Source organism: Hyaena hyaena, unplaced genomic scaffold, assembly GCF_003009895.1.
Source record: "Hyaena hyaena isolate Hyena2069 unplaced genomic scaffold, ASM300989v1 scaffold_215, whole genome shotgun sequence".
In the NCBI taxonomy this organism is placed as follows: domain Eukaryota; kingdom Metazoa; phylum Chordata; class Mammalia; order Carnivora; family Hyaenidae; genus Hyaena; species Hyaena hyaena.
The window spans coordinates 2,334,743-2,348,528 of NW_024080846.1; the positions used below are offsets into that span (position 1 = coordinate 2,334,743).

The window sequence follows — 13,786 nt, forward strand, 5'->3', positions numbered from 1 at the left end:
CTAAAGGATTTTTTTTTAAATGTTTTATTTATTTCTAGGAGAGAGAGAGAGACAGCGTGAGCAAGGGAGGGTCAGAGAGAGAGGGAGTCACAGACTGAAACAGGCTCCAGGCTCTGAGCTGGCAGTCAGCACAGAGCCCCACGCGGGGCTCGAACCCACGAACTGCAAGATCATGACCCAAGCGAAAGTCGGACGCTTAACCGACTAAGCCACCCAGGCGCCCCAGGATTTTTTTTTTCTTAAGATATACATCTAGAACAAGGAACGTTATTATGGGAGAACATTTTGATATGCAAGATGATGTGGAACAGATAACTGAGATAAAATAGATAAATTTCTAGAAACATACAACTTACTGAGTCAAAGAAATAGAAAACCTGAACAGACCTAAAACTGATAGGGAGATTGAATTAGTAATCAAAAAGATCCCAACAAAGAAAAGTTCAGGGCCAGATGGCTTCACTGATACATTCTACTTGCAACAATGAAAAAAAAAAAAGAACAAACAAAAAAAACCCACTGGCCCAGAAAACCCCAAGAACCAAAATGACAAAAACAAAACAAAACAAAACAAAAACAGAAACAAAACAAAAAAACCCATCTCCAAAACAATAACAACAAAAAACAAAAAGACAAACAAAAGACAAAAGACAAAAGAAAAAATTAGTGCTAATCATTCTAAATCTCTTCCAAAGAACTGAAGAGGACAGAACACTTCCAAACTTGTTTTTTGGGGCCAATATTACCTTGATACCAAAGGCAGACTTAAAAGACACCGCAAGAAAACTTTAGACCAATATCTCTGATGAACATGAATGCAGAATCCTCAATGACATACTAGCAAACCACATTCAGCAGCACATTAAAAGCATCATATACCATGATAAGTGGATTTATCTTGGGATGCAAGGATGGTTTAGCATACACAAATCAATTACTGTGATATACCAAATTAACAGAATAAAAGATTAAAACCACATGATCATTTCAATAGATGCAGAGAAAGCATTTGGCAAAATTCAACATCCTTTCATGATGAAAACTGTCAAAAGAAAAGAGGAATAGAAGAAAATTACCTCACTGTAATAAAAGCTTTATAGGCAAGGCCCACAGCATACATCATATCCAATGGCGAAAAACTGAAAGCTTTTCCTCTATGCTCAGGAAAAGCCAAAGATGCCTATTCTCACCATTTCTATTCAACATAGTACTTGAAGTGCTAGCCAGAACAATTAGACAGGTAAAAGAAAGAAAAGACACCCAAATTATAAATAAAGTTATCTTTGTTTGCAGATGAAATGATCTTACATGTAGGAAAACCTGTTGGAACTAATAATAAAATCAGTAAAGTTGTGGGATACAAAATCAATACATGAAAGTCAGTTGCATTTCTATATACTACCAAAGAACAGTCTGAACAGGAAGTTAAGAAAACAGGCTAATTTACGATAGCATCAAAAACAATAAAATACTCTGGAATAAGTCTAACCTAAGAGATGAAAGATCTGTAGGTTGAAAGCTACAAAACATTGCAAAAGGTTGAAATCTTTTCTTGAGATCAGGAGTAAGACAAGCGTGCCTACTCTCACCACTCCTATTCAACAAAGTACTGGAACTCCTACTTTATCAAATGGGAAAACCAAAGAAATAAAAGGCATCCAAACTAAAAAAAAAAAAAAAAAGTAAAACTGTCCTTGTATGTAGACAACATGACCTGATATATAGAAATCCCTAAAGACTCTACTAAAAAACCATTAGGGCTAATGAATTCAATAAAATTGCAGGTTATAAAATCAAAATGGAAAAAATCAGCTGCATGTCTATACACCAGCAATTTAATATCTGAAAGAGAAATGAAGAAAATAATCCCACTTACAATAGCATCAAAACGTGGACTGAAAACTGTAAGACACTGATGAAAGAAATCGCAGAAGACATGAATAAATGAAAAGATAGTCCATGTTCATGAATAGAAATAACTAATATTAAAATTTCCATGCCATCTAGAGGTTCAATGCAATCCCTATCAGAATTCCAATGGCATTTTTCACAGAAATAGAACAAACAATCCTAGCATTTGTATGGAACCATAAAAGGATGTAAATTGGTGCAGCCACTGGAAAACAGTATGGAGGTTCCCCAAAATAGATGAATTCTATTTAAAAATAGAATACCATATGATTCAGCAATCCCATTTCTGGGTATATGTCCAAAGGAAATAAAATCACTATCTTATTAGTGATTAGTGATGAGTGGAGAGATATTTACACTGCCCCATGTTTGTTGTAGCATTATTTATGAGAGCCAAGATATGGAAACAACCTAAATGCACATTGACAGATGAGTGGGTGAGTAAAATGTGGTACATGTATATGATGGAATCTTATTTGGTCATAAAAAAGAAGGAAATGCTGCCATTTGTAACAACATATATGACACTTGAGGGCATTATGTGACTGAAATAAGCTGGAAGAAGACAAATACTTTACAATCTCACCATTATGCAGAAACTAAAAAAAAGAAAACCCCAAAAACCCAAACTCATAAAAACAAGGAGTAAACCAGTGGTTGCCAGGGGCTGTGGGAAGGGGAAAGGGGTGACTGTGGTCAGAGGGTATAAACTTCCAGAATAAGTAAGTTTTGGGTATCTACTGTACATCATGGTGACTATAGTTAACAATACTGTATTGTACATGTGAAAGTTGCTGAGAGAGTATGAGAGAGTAGGTCTTAAATGTTCTTTCACACACAAAAGAAGGCAACTATGTGAGGTGATGGATTTGTTAACTAACCTTATTATGGTAATCATCTTGCAATACATATGTATATATATACACATAATTTAAACTCATACAGTTTTATATATAAAATATGTCTCAATAAAGCTGGGAAAAAGTTATGCTTAAAATCCCTAAAGATCTCCATTTATATGGAAGCTTACTTCACTACTTTTTTTTTTTTTTTTTGGAGTTAAGATGCTTTTAATAGACAAGTTTGTAGGAATCGGGCTATTTCACAAGAAAAGAAACCTTACCCCATTAACCAGAAAATAGTGACAAACAATTGTGACATGTGACATGTACTTCCCTAATTACCTGTTACTTGGTTTTGGGAGTTGCTTGATGAGGAATATAATCATTTCCATCACTATTTTGTTGCAGGTGGTGGCTCTGATGCTCTCTTTCCAGCTGCCCATGACTATGTTTTTTTTTTTTTCTTTTTTTATATCCTCTCCAATTTTTATTTTATTTTTTTACAAATAGTTTATTGTCAAATTAGTTTTTTTTTTGTTTTTTTTTTAGTGTTTTTTTTTTTTTTTTTCAAATAGTTTATTGTCAAATTATTTTTTACATAACACTCAGTGCTCATCCCCAAAGTGCCCTCCTCCATGCCCATCCCCCCCTCCCCCCCACATCCATCAGTCCTCAGTTTTTGTCAGCATTCAAGAGTCTCTCATGGTTTGCCTCTCTCCCTTTCCCCCACCATTTCCGCCCTTCTTCTCCCCCTTGTTCCTCCGTCAAGTTCCTCCTAATCCTCCTATACGTGCAAACATATGATATTTGTCCTTCTCTGCCTGACTTATTTCGCTCAGCATAACACCCTCAAGGTCCATCCATGTTGCTACACATGGCCAGATTTCATTGTTTCTCATTGCCATGTAGTATTCCATGGTATAGATAAACCACATCTTCTTGATCCATTCATCTGTTGATGGACACTTAGGCTCTTTCCATGTTTTAGCTATTGTGGAGAGTGCTGCTATGAACATTGGGGTACATGTGCTCCTATGCCTCAGCATTTCTGTATCCCTTGGGTAAATTCCTAGCAGTGCTATTGCTGGGTCATAAGGGAGTTCTATTGTTAGTTTCCTGAGGAACCTCCACACTGTTTTCCAGAGGGGCTGTACCAGTTTACATTCCCACCAACAGTGTAGGAGGGTGCCCGTTTCTCCACATCCTCGCCAGCATCTAGAGTTCTCTGATTTGCTCATTTTAGCCACTCTGACTGGCGTGAGGTGGTATCTCAGTGTGGTTTTGATTTGTATTTCCCTGATGAGGAGGGATGCTGAGCATCGTTTCATGTGTCTGTTGGCCATCTGGATGTCCTCTTTGGAGAAGTGTCTGTTCATGTCTTCTGCCCATTTCTTCACTGGGTTGTTTGTTTTTCGGGCGTGTAGTTTGGTGAGTTCCTTATAGATTCTGGATATTAACCCTTTATCTGATATGTCATTTGCAACTATCTTTTCCCATTCCGTTGGTTGCCTATTAATTTTCTGGGTTGTTTCCTTGGCTGTGCAGAAGCTTTTAATCTTGATGAGGTCCCAACAGTTTATTTTTGCTCTTGATTCCCTTGCTTTTGGGGATGTGTCAAGTAAGAAGTTGCTGCGGTGGAGGTCAAGGAGGTTGTTTCCTGCTTTCTCCTCTAGGGTGTTGATAGTTTCCTGTCTCACGTTCAGGTCCTTTATCCATTTTGAGTTGATTTTTGTGCATGGTGTGAGAAAATGATCTAGTTTCATTCTTCTGCATGTTGCTGTCCAGTTCTCCCAACACCATCTGTTAAAAAGGCTGTCTTTTTTCCATTGGATATTCTTTCCTGCTTTGTCAAAGATCAGTTGGCTGTATACTTTTGGGTCCACTTCTGAGTTCTCAATTCTGTTCCATTGGTCTATGTGTCTGTTTTTGTGCCAATACCATACTGTCTTGAGGATGACAGCTTTGTAGTAGAGGCTGAAGTCTGGGATGGTGATACCTCCCGTTTTGGTTTTATTTTTCAGTATTACTTTGGCTATTCGGGGTCTTTTGTGGTTCCATACAAATTTTTGGATAGTTTGTTCTAGTTTTGAGAAGTATGCTGGTGCAATTTTGATTGGAATTGCATTGAATGTGTAGAGTGCTTTAGGTAGTAATGACATCTTAACTATATTTATTCTTCCTATCCATGAGCATGGAATGTTTTTCCATTTCTTTGTGTCTTCTTCAATTTCCTTCATAAGTTTTCTATAGTTTTCATCATACAGATCTCTTGTATCCTTGGTTAGGTTTATTCCGAGGTATTTTATGGTTTTTTGTGCAATTGTGAATGGGATCAGTTTCTTGATTTCTCTTTCTGTTGCTTCATTATTGGTGTATAAAAATGCAACCGATTTCTGTACGTTGATTTTGTACCCTGCAACTTGGCTGAATTCTTGGATCAGTTCTAGTAGGCTTCTGGTGGAGTCTGTCGGGTTTTCTATGTAGAGTATCATGTCATCTGCGAAGAGTGAAAGTTTGACTTCCTCTTTGCCAATTCTGATGCCTTTGATTTCCTTTTGTTGTCTGATGGCTGATGCTAGGACTTCCAGCACTATGTTAAACAACAGTGGTGAGAGTGGACATCCCTGTCGTGTTCCTGATCTCAGGGGGAAAGCTCTCAGTTTTTCCCCGTTGAGGATGATGTTAGCTGAAGGCTTCTCATAGATGGCTTTGATGATGTTTAAGTAGGTTCCTTCTATCCCAACTTTCTCGAGAGTCTTTATTAAGAAGGGATGCTGTATTTTGTCAAATGCTTTTTCTGCATCTATTGACAGGATCATATGGTTTTTATCTTTTCTTTTATTGATATGATGGATCACATTGATTGATTTGCGAATGTTGAACCAGCCCTGTAACCCAGGAATGAATCCCACTTGATCTTGGTGGATGATTCTTTTGATATGCTGCTGGATTCGATTTGCAAGGATCTTGTTGAGAATTTTTGCATCCGTATTCATCAAGGATATTGGCCTATAGTTCTCTTTTTTTGTTGGATCTCTGTCTGGCTTGGGAATCAGAGTGATGCTGGCTTCATAAAATGAGTCCGGGAGTTTTCCTTCGACTTCTATTTTTTGGAATAGCTTGAGAAGAATTGGGATTAATTCTGTTTTAAATGTCTGGTAGAATTCCCCAGGGAAACCATCAGGTCCAGGGCTCTTATTTGTTGGGAGATTTTTGATCACTGATTCGATTTCTTCACTCGTTATGGGTCTGTTCAGGTTTTCTATTTCTTCCCGTGTCTTCACTACTTTTTTAGTTAAACTTTAATTCTGGAGATGAACAGGCCATTTACTAGGGTGACTGAACACTGGGAAGAAGGGTATACTCATGCCTACCAAAAATGCCATTGTGTTCCATAGTGAAGCTTACTATGATCGGATAATGGATTCTTGGCTTGAGACCAACTCTCAACAGGCCAAGTTAGTATCTTGATTCAACCTGTGCTTTTCTCTCCCCACAGTTCCTTTATACATAGTTGGAATAGACATAGTTGAGAGTCAGCAAGATCCACACACTGGCACTCTAGACCCATGGAGGTGAGTGCCATCAAGGCAGAAAGTGCTAGGGGGAAACTTCTGGAAATTCCCGTCCTTACCAAGATGGTAAACTAAGAATAATACCTCATCCCTTAATGAACTGTAGAAACCAATGCCACAATAAAAGACAGGAACAAGGTGGGGATGGGGGGGGTGATACCTATTAAATTTCTACTTAATCCAATGGGGGACTTCGTAGCCAATTTCATCAGTACGTCCTAACTCTCTACTAACTAATCTTCCAGGTCACTACTTTTACCTTTTTCTCTACCTAAATCCATCTTTGACATATAATTTTACTTTGCATACTTCTTAAATCATTTTGGATATATCATCATTTTCTGGTAACTTTATCTTGTCATCTTATCTTTCTTTTACTTTTCTTTTTCATTTCTCTGAAGGACTTAAGACTCTATTATTAGGCAGCAGAGTTTTAAAAGTCTTCCATGAAAACATGAATGAAGACCAAGAGGTGAATGCAGACAAGACAGGGCCTCTTCCCCCTCTGCATGTTTTCACCACCGTGATAAACAATCAACCACGAGGCATTCTACATCAGAATCTTGCCTCATAAAGGTGTTTACAACAAAAAACGAGAAAGCTTGAAGAATTAAAGACAGCAGAGTACTTGTTCTTCAAGAAACCATGTCCCTGGGCACCTCACAAACATGCTTACAAGAGACAGGCATGAGGGGTTGAAACATCTGTGACCCCTGGACAGTCACTTTTGCTTTAATATATCTGTGAAGGTGAGGATGAGGAGTGCAAATAATGTTCATAAAGCTAAAAACCAACAGGTTCGTTGAAAATCTTTGTCATGTTCTACTAGCAACTGTGATTTCCTCAAAGATGGGCATGTGGTTTGGATTCACCTGCATTGGACCCTGTTCCAGAGTCTTGAGATGGTCTGCTTCATGTCCTGCCAGACCAGTTGCCCCTCTCTCTGCCAGCAGCATGCCGACCTGGTCACCTCTGAAGTCTGGCTGTTGCTAACCAGAGTTGAGACATCCAGATAAAGCAGAGAAGGGTCAGTGAGCTTAAGAACTGCGGTGGCTATGACGGTCTCTCCGTACTCACCTGTATCTTCCCCAAATCCAGAAGCCAAGTGTGCGAACAGGAAGTAGAGCTGACCATCCTCTCAGCTCCCTGGTGCTCCAGAATGAGATGAATTTTGACATGATGGCCCGCAGAGATTCTGCTTGTCATCCTCCCCTTTTTACATGGCTTTTAAATTTTGGCAAAATCGCTGAAATATTCTTCCATAGTGAGACAGATAATATTTATGGTGTTTGAGACTAACAGCCACTTCTTTGTCATTAGCTCACTTAGATGTTGTTCCAAACCCAGGAAGACCTCCTGCAGTGAGTTCCTACAGCTCTCCTTTGCCATGGTGTCTGAATCCCACCCATGTTTGGTTGCCTCAGAGATCTTTCCTCTTGCCCCTCATTTTTTTGAAATACTTCCTTTTTTAAAAAAATTTTATTTAATTTTGAAAGAGAGAAACAGGGCAGGAGTGGGTGGGGGGGCGGGGGAAGGCAAAGGAGACAGGGAGATACAGAATCCGAAGCAGGTTCCAGGCTCTGAGCTGTCAGCACAGAGCCCTATGTGGGGCTTGAATGAACTGCGAGATCATGACCTGAGCCAAAGTCAGCTGCTTAACCAACTGAGCCACCCAAGTGCCCTGAAATACTTCCTTTTTAAACTATTAATTCTTTAAAGCTCTGACAGATGTCCATGGCTACCATAAACTGAACACAGTGTGGGCACTGCTGACTTCTCAGCTATTCTTCCTTAGACAACTGAACTTCATCTCTGGATTTACTTAACAAAGAATTCATTTGCTAAAGACACAGACTAGCAAAAGTTGCTAAAGTTGTGTCACAAACTTTTGGTTTGGGGTCTTCACTTATCTGAGTGGCAACTTCAAGAATTTGTTCAATCTGGAAGGGAGTGTTACCTGGCGGTCCTCACTTTGGTCAGATTCAGGCTCAGCCTCTTTTACCCAGTCTTTCTTGTCTGTTTCTAGTGCTTTTTGCGACCAGGTAATAATGTCTGAAGTGAGAGTTGACATTTACCTGTGGAGCAGCTCAGAGACCATGTCAGGAGAAAGTAAAGGTTCCAGAGCATTGACATCCACTTCTGGGCCAGCTCCACATTCTCCATCATCTCTGTGCTTGTGTAGATATTTGAGACCCATGTCAACAGGTTCTTGACTCGTTTGCTTCTAGGTCTTCTGATTCAAGCTCCTGCATCCATGTGCTCAGGGCTTTGGTGGGACATGTTCAGGTGGTTTCTGAAAATCTCATATTGGGGAGAGAAACATTCAACCATTAGGTTTGTGGCAATAATGGGTCACCCAGATGACTTCCAGATGGCAGATGGACCACACCTTTTTGGACTCCCTGGGGTCTTCCTGTGTGTCCTCAATTCTAGCAGTCAAGTTTCCATCCAAAATGGCGTGTGTTTCTCCTTGCAAATCCTGGGCCTCTAGAGATGCACAGCTCATTTGCTTTTTTTGGTCAGATACACCTTGGTCAATTTTTCTTCCTTTTTGATTATCCTGACAACTGAGACCAGCAAGTGGGGCCACAGGAGATGATGACCAGCAAACTCTGCAGCACCATCAATGTCAGCCTGAGCAGCTCATCTGAGAGCACCTGCATGCTCCCAAAGTAGCCACGGGTGAGGGTCATGTTGTGCATGTTCCTACTGTCCATGTGGGGCTGCTTCAATGTCAACCCTTCTTTTTAAAAAAATTTTTAAATGTTTATTTATTTTTGAGAGACAGAGCTCAAGTGGGAGAGGAGCAGAGAGAGAGTGGGACACAGAATCTGAAGCAGGCTCCAGGCTCTGAGCTGTCAGCACAGAGCCCGACGCGGGGCTCAAACTCATGGACCGTGAGATAATGGCCTAAGCCTAAGTCAGATGCTTAACTGACTGAGCCACCCAGGTGCCCCAAATGTCAGCCCTTCTCAAGAGTGAGCACTCCAGGTCCATCTGCTTCTAGTAGGCCTGCAGGAGCTCCCCTTGTTCAATGAGGTCCTGAGTCTCCCTCACAGTCTGGAAGCCTGAGATGTTCTTGAGGGTCTCTGAAGCTGCAGTGAGCCAGCCACACTACAGCATACTTCATGTCCTTGAGTGTCACTGAGGCTCTGTCTCCAGGCTTTGCTGACATTGGCAAGGGACTTCTGGATGTCTCTGATATCGTTCCATGCCTTGTGGAGCTGGCTCAGGCCTGTGTGGCACCCCGTCCACCTCAAATGGACAGTGTCCTTCCATCTAGCCTCTGTGGAGGCCTTTTTCTAGGCCTTTTTCCACTATAGTGTTTCACTTTGTCCAGCTGGTTCTGGGCACTGAGGTATCCCAGCATCCCTTTGGACTGCTGCAATAGCTTCCTGATCTGTCTCCTTGGTGGCTAAAAAACAGGTGAAATCCCTGTACCTGTAACACTAGAGTTACCCATCCTCACTGCCGCCAGTGAGGAAGAAGTGTCACCCATTTTCTTGGATCCCACTGGAAATGTCACCCAACTTCTTGGACATGTTAATCATAGTTACTTTAAACTATGTCTTCTATATTCTATCTAAATCATCTGTAGGTTGTCTCCATTACCTATTTCTTTTCTTTTGGTTTTTGGTCATTGGATTTCTGTGTTGTCATTCATGGTAATAATTTAGATTATTATTTATTTCTTGAAGGCAAAAAAGGAATAAAAGAGACTATCAATGTTGCCATATGTCAGCAACTAGAAAGAAGCAAGGCTTGGGGGCCTATCTGGAGGCTAATTTAGGTTGCTAGGAAAAAGCATAAATTAAGGCAGATATAAGACTGACTCTAATCATTTTTATAGTGTGCTGGATACTGTGTAGAAACTCTGAATAATGCTAACTTACAGCAGAGAGGGTTTATTTATTTATTTATTTATTTAGAAATAGTTTATTGTCAGGTTGGTTTCCATATAACACCCAGTGCTCATCCCCACAAGGGTTTATTTATTTTTTGCTTCCAGGTAGTTACAGCAGGGATTGATCCCTTGATGCAGTCAGGGAAGGAGAGGCACTGAAGCTGATTTCAAGCTTTATGAGAACTATTCTATTTCTATTTTGAAGTAACCCTAAAGTAGGACCTTTCAAGAACATCAACTGAAAGCAAAGGTGGTTTTTCTGGGCCCAGCCCCTTGCCAGGCCTTGAATGCCAATTTTCCTCTCCCCAGCACTTTGAGCCTGGCCAAAGCCCTGCTCTAATGTTCTAGATTCTTAGGTGGTCCTTTCCTCTTGGCTTCTCAGCCTTTTATGTTGGAAATATTAGGAACAAAAAATATCCTCAAGGAAAAGAGAAGCACAGAAAGTCATGCTCAGATTTCCCTTTTTTCTTCCAAACCCAATTCCCTCAATTCCTGGCAGACTTGATAACCCTCAACTCCATTTTTTCTTTCCTCCCAGCCCTATCAGACTGCTGGGAACTCTTAGTCTTAAAATTCAACTTGACCTCCTGCTTGGTGCCACTTTCTAGAGAGAAACAGCAGAGAACGGTGAGCTCACCTCAACGTTCTTTCCTCTGGGATCTTAGCCTTTCAAGTTTTTAATGACTGTTACTTTAGGATTACTTCAAACAGGTAATTTCAAAACATTCTTTATCCAGTTTTAAGTGTTTTCCTTGGAGTGAGCATTGGTGTGCTACAGCTACTCTATCGTAACTATAAAAATATTAAAAGGATAATATTTTCATATAAAAATCAGAATTCTCAATTTCTCTGAAATAAAATCTGGAAAAACTGGGCTCAGATTCTCGCATGGAAATCATAGTCAGAGGTAAGTAGCTCCTATTCTTTTTAATTTCAGGTAGGCGGTCTCCAGTTTTCTTTAATTATCTGGATTACCCAGTGATCCCCGAGAGTAGAAAAAGGAGGAGGTCCATAATCAAGCTTTGAGTAATGCTAATACCTACTTGTGTTGTATAAAAGGCAAGCTGAAGGTACCAAGAGAATGCATATTCAAAAAAGCAAAAGGAAAATTAGAAGATTGTTCTATCATGTAAGTCAAGGGAAGACCATGTTTCAGGATAGAGGGAGAGAAGTGTGATTAACCCTTCTAATTCTTCTATATGGAATGACTTAAGTGTAATTAGTGATTTTGAAAGAGTATTTTTAGTAGAATAATGGAGATGACAGCCAGGTTGGGGCAGCTTAAGTAGGGAATCAGAGATGCGAAAATAAAGTAGTGAATGGAAACAGCTAGTTAAAAAGACTGACTGTGAGAGGAGGTCAAGAGAAAAGATGTATCAGGGGAAAGATGGGTTTGAAAAATAAGAGTGGCTTTTCTTTACTGCCTTCTTCTCAGTACCATTAGGCAGCCTTTCCCTGCTTTCCTGCAAGATGAAATGCTGCTAAGATATTTTCTGGAAGGCAAGAAAGAGTGAAAGATGGTCAGCATTTCCATATCTCAGAAAAGAAAGAAACGAGGCTCGCTGGGGTATCTGGAGGCTGATTTGGATTGCTAGAGAAAAGAGTAATGAAGGCAGAGAAAAGGCTGAGTTCAACCATTCACCCGACCTGAAGAGTCACTGCTTTGTCTGAAGTTACCCTCTCTTCTGCCTTTACAAGAAACAGTCAGGAGACAGCGGCACCAAAGCTGCCTTTTTCCTTTTCAAAAACAAGAGGAGGGCTGGGACATTTCCCCCTAGCTTCAGGGATCTGTTAATTGGCTCCCCAGTAAAATTACAGAAGCGGCCTGCCTGATAATGATTGTAAATGACAGGGACGATCAGGTTTACCTTGTGACGTCCCCAGGGGACTTGCAGTTAGTTTAGTCTGAACTTAGCATCAGCTGCTCAGGTAGCTTGCTTCTCAGCACGCAGTAGCTTAGACTCATCCTGTATTCTTTCAAACCTAATTAGTGTTAGGGGCCTTTTCCTCCCTCTCCCTCCATCCCTGGCAGCCTCCTTCTTCCCGCTGTCCCCCCTCCTCCTCACTTTCCAGGTCTCTCTAAGCACACCAATCAAGAAACTGAGGATTACTTACAGAGGTTGTGCTCTTTTGTCTCGTGGCCTGCAAAAAACAACTCATGGCCTTGAGCTGTAGGCTTCTGTCCCTCTAGGAAACACACACCAACTTCACTGAACTCCAACCTCTGCTAACTCCTTTATGGTTTGAAGGTACTCCGCTTGAGGATTTTATAGTTAGTTGGAGGTGTTGGACTATGGGTCCTAAATAGAAGTTAATATGCCAAAGAGCTAAATGTTGAAGGAGGCAGCTTTCATTAAAACCAAATCTCCAATCTTTTTATTTTCCAGAAGCCACTGTGTATGTGGGTATAGTTATATATATATGCATATGCATGTATGTGAATACGAGGATATTTAATATATATTAGATATAGTACTATTACGTACACATATAAAATACATGTAATCTATGTATTTGTATATGTATGTATCTGTATGTACTATTACGTACACATATAAAATACATGTAATCTATGTATATGTATACATATGTAACTGTGTGGATATGTAATATATATTATAGATAAATATTATATATTACATATACATATATATTAATCCAAACTTTAAAGTATGGATCACTTATGGATCTTGTTAAAATGCAGACTCTGATCCAGGAGGTCTGGGGATGGAGCCTACTTTCAGGTAATGTAGATATTTGCTGGTTTGGGGACCACATTTTGAAGAGCAAATCTTAAAAAGATCTTTGCATATTCTCCTCCAGTGTCTTCATCTTAAACTTAATTGCCCTACTCCTCAATTCTGTTCAGATGTTACTCCAGTGTTACTTTAAGGCTAAGGCTACCAGTCCACCTGATAGAGGGCATTTTTGCTATTTCTCAGAATGAAATTAGCTTTTGGGGTGCCTGAGTGGCTCAGTTGGTTGAGCATCCGGCTTCAGCTCAGGTCATGATCTCGTGGTTCGTGGGTACAAGCCCCACATGGGGCTCTGTGCTGACAGTTCAGCACTGCTTCCGATTAGCCTGCTTCCGATTCTGTGTCTCCCTCTCTCTCTGCCCCTCCCCTGCTCGCATTCTTTGTCTCTCTGTCTCTCAAAAATAAATAAACATTAAAAAAAATTTTTAATGAAATTAGCTATTGAGTAAAGCAGACTGTGAACTGGTGTTCTAGTTTCCTGTTCCAGACAAGTACACTGGGAAGTCCCAAAGAGGATGTGAAATCTTTTTAAATTTTTATTAGTTTACTATTATTTGTTTAACTTGCTAAATTGAGCAATCACCTCATGAATTTTTAATTTTATCGATTTCCACATATGCATATAAGGTCATAAATTCATTTTTAAATTTTTTTCTCAGCATTTTGATGTTATTGGTCCATAATCTTTTTTTTCCCATCAATTTCTCAGGGTAATTTCTTTATAGGGAATCTGCTTTTTGGTCTAAGTATGGCTACATCTATATGTAGAATCATTTTAATTTTCTTTCTCAGGACTCT

The 13,786-nt window shown here is 39.9% G+C and overlaps 1 pseudogene; it reads right to left on the reverse strand.

Moving 5' to 3' along the window:
* Window positions 1–7,143: 7,143 nt before the first annotated feature.
* LOC120238677 lies at window positions 7,144–9,030 on the reverse strand (annotated as a pseudogene).
* Window positions 9,031–13,786: the final 4,756 nt, after the last annotated feature.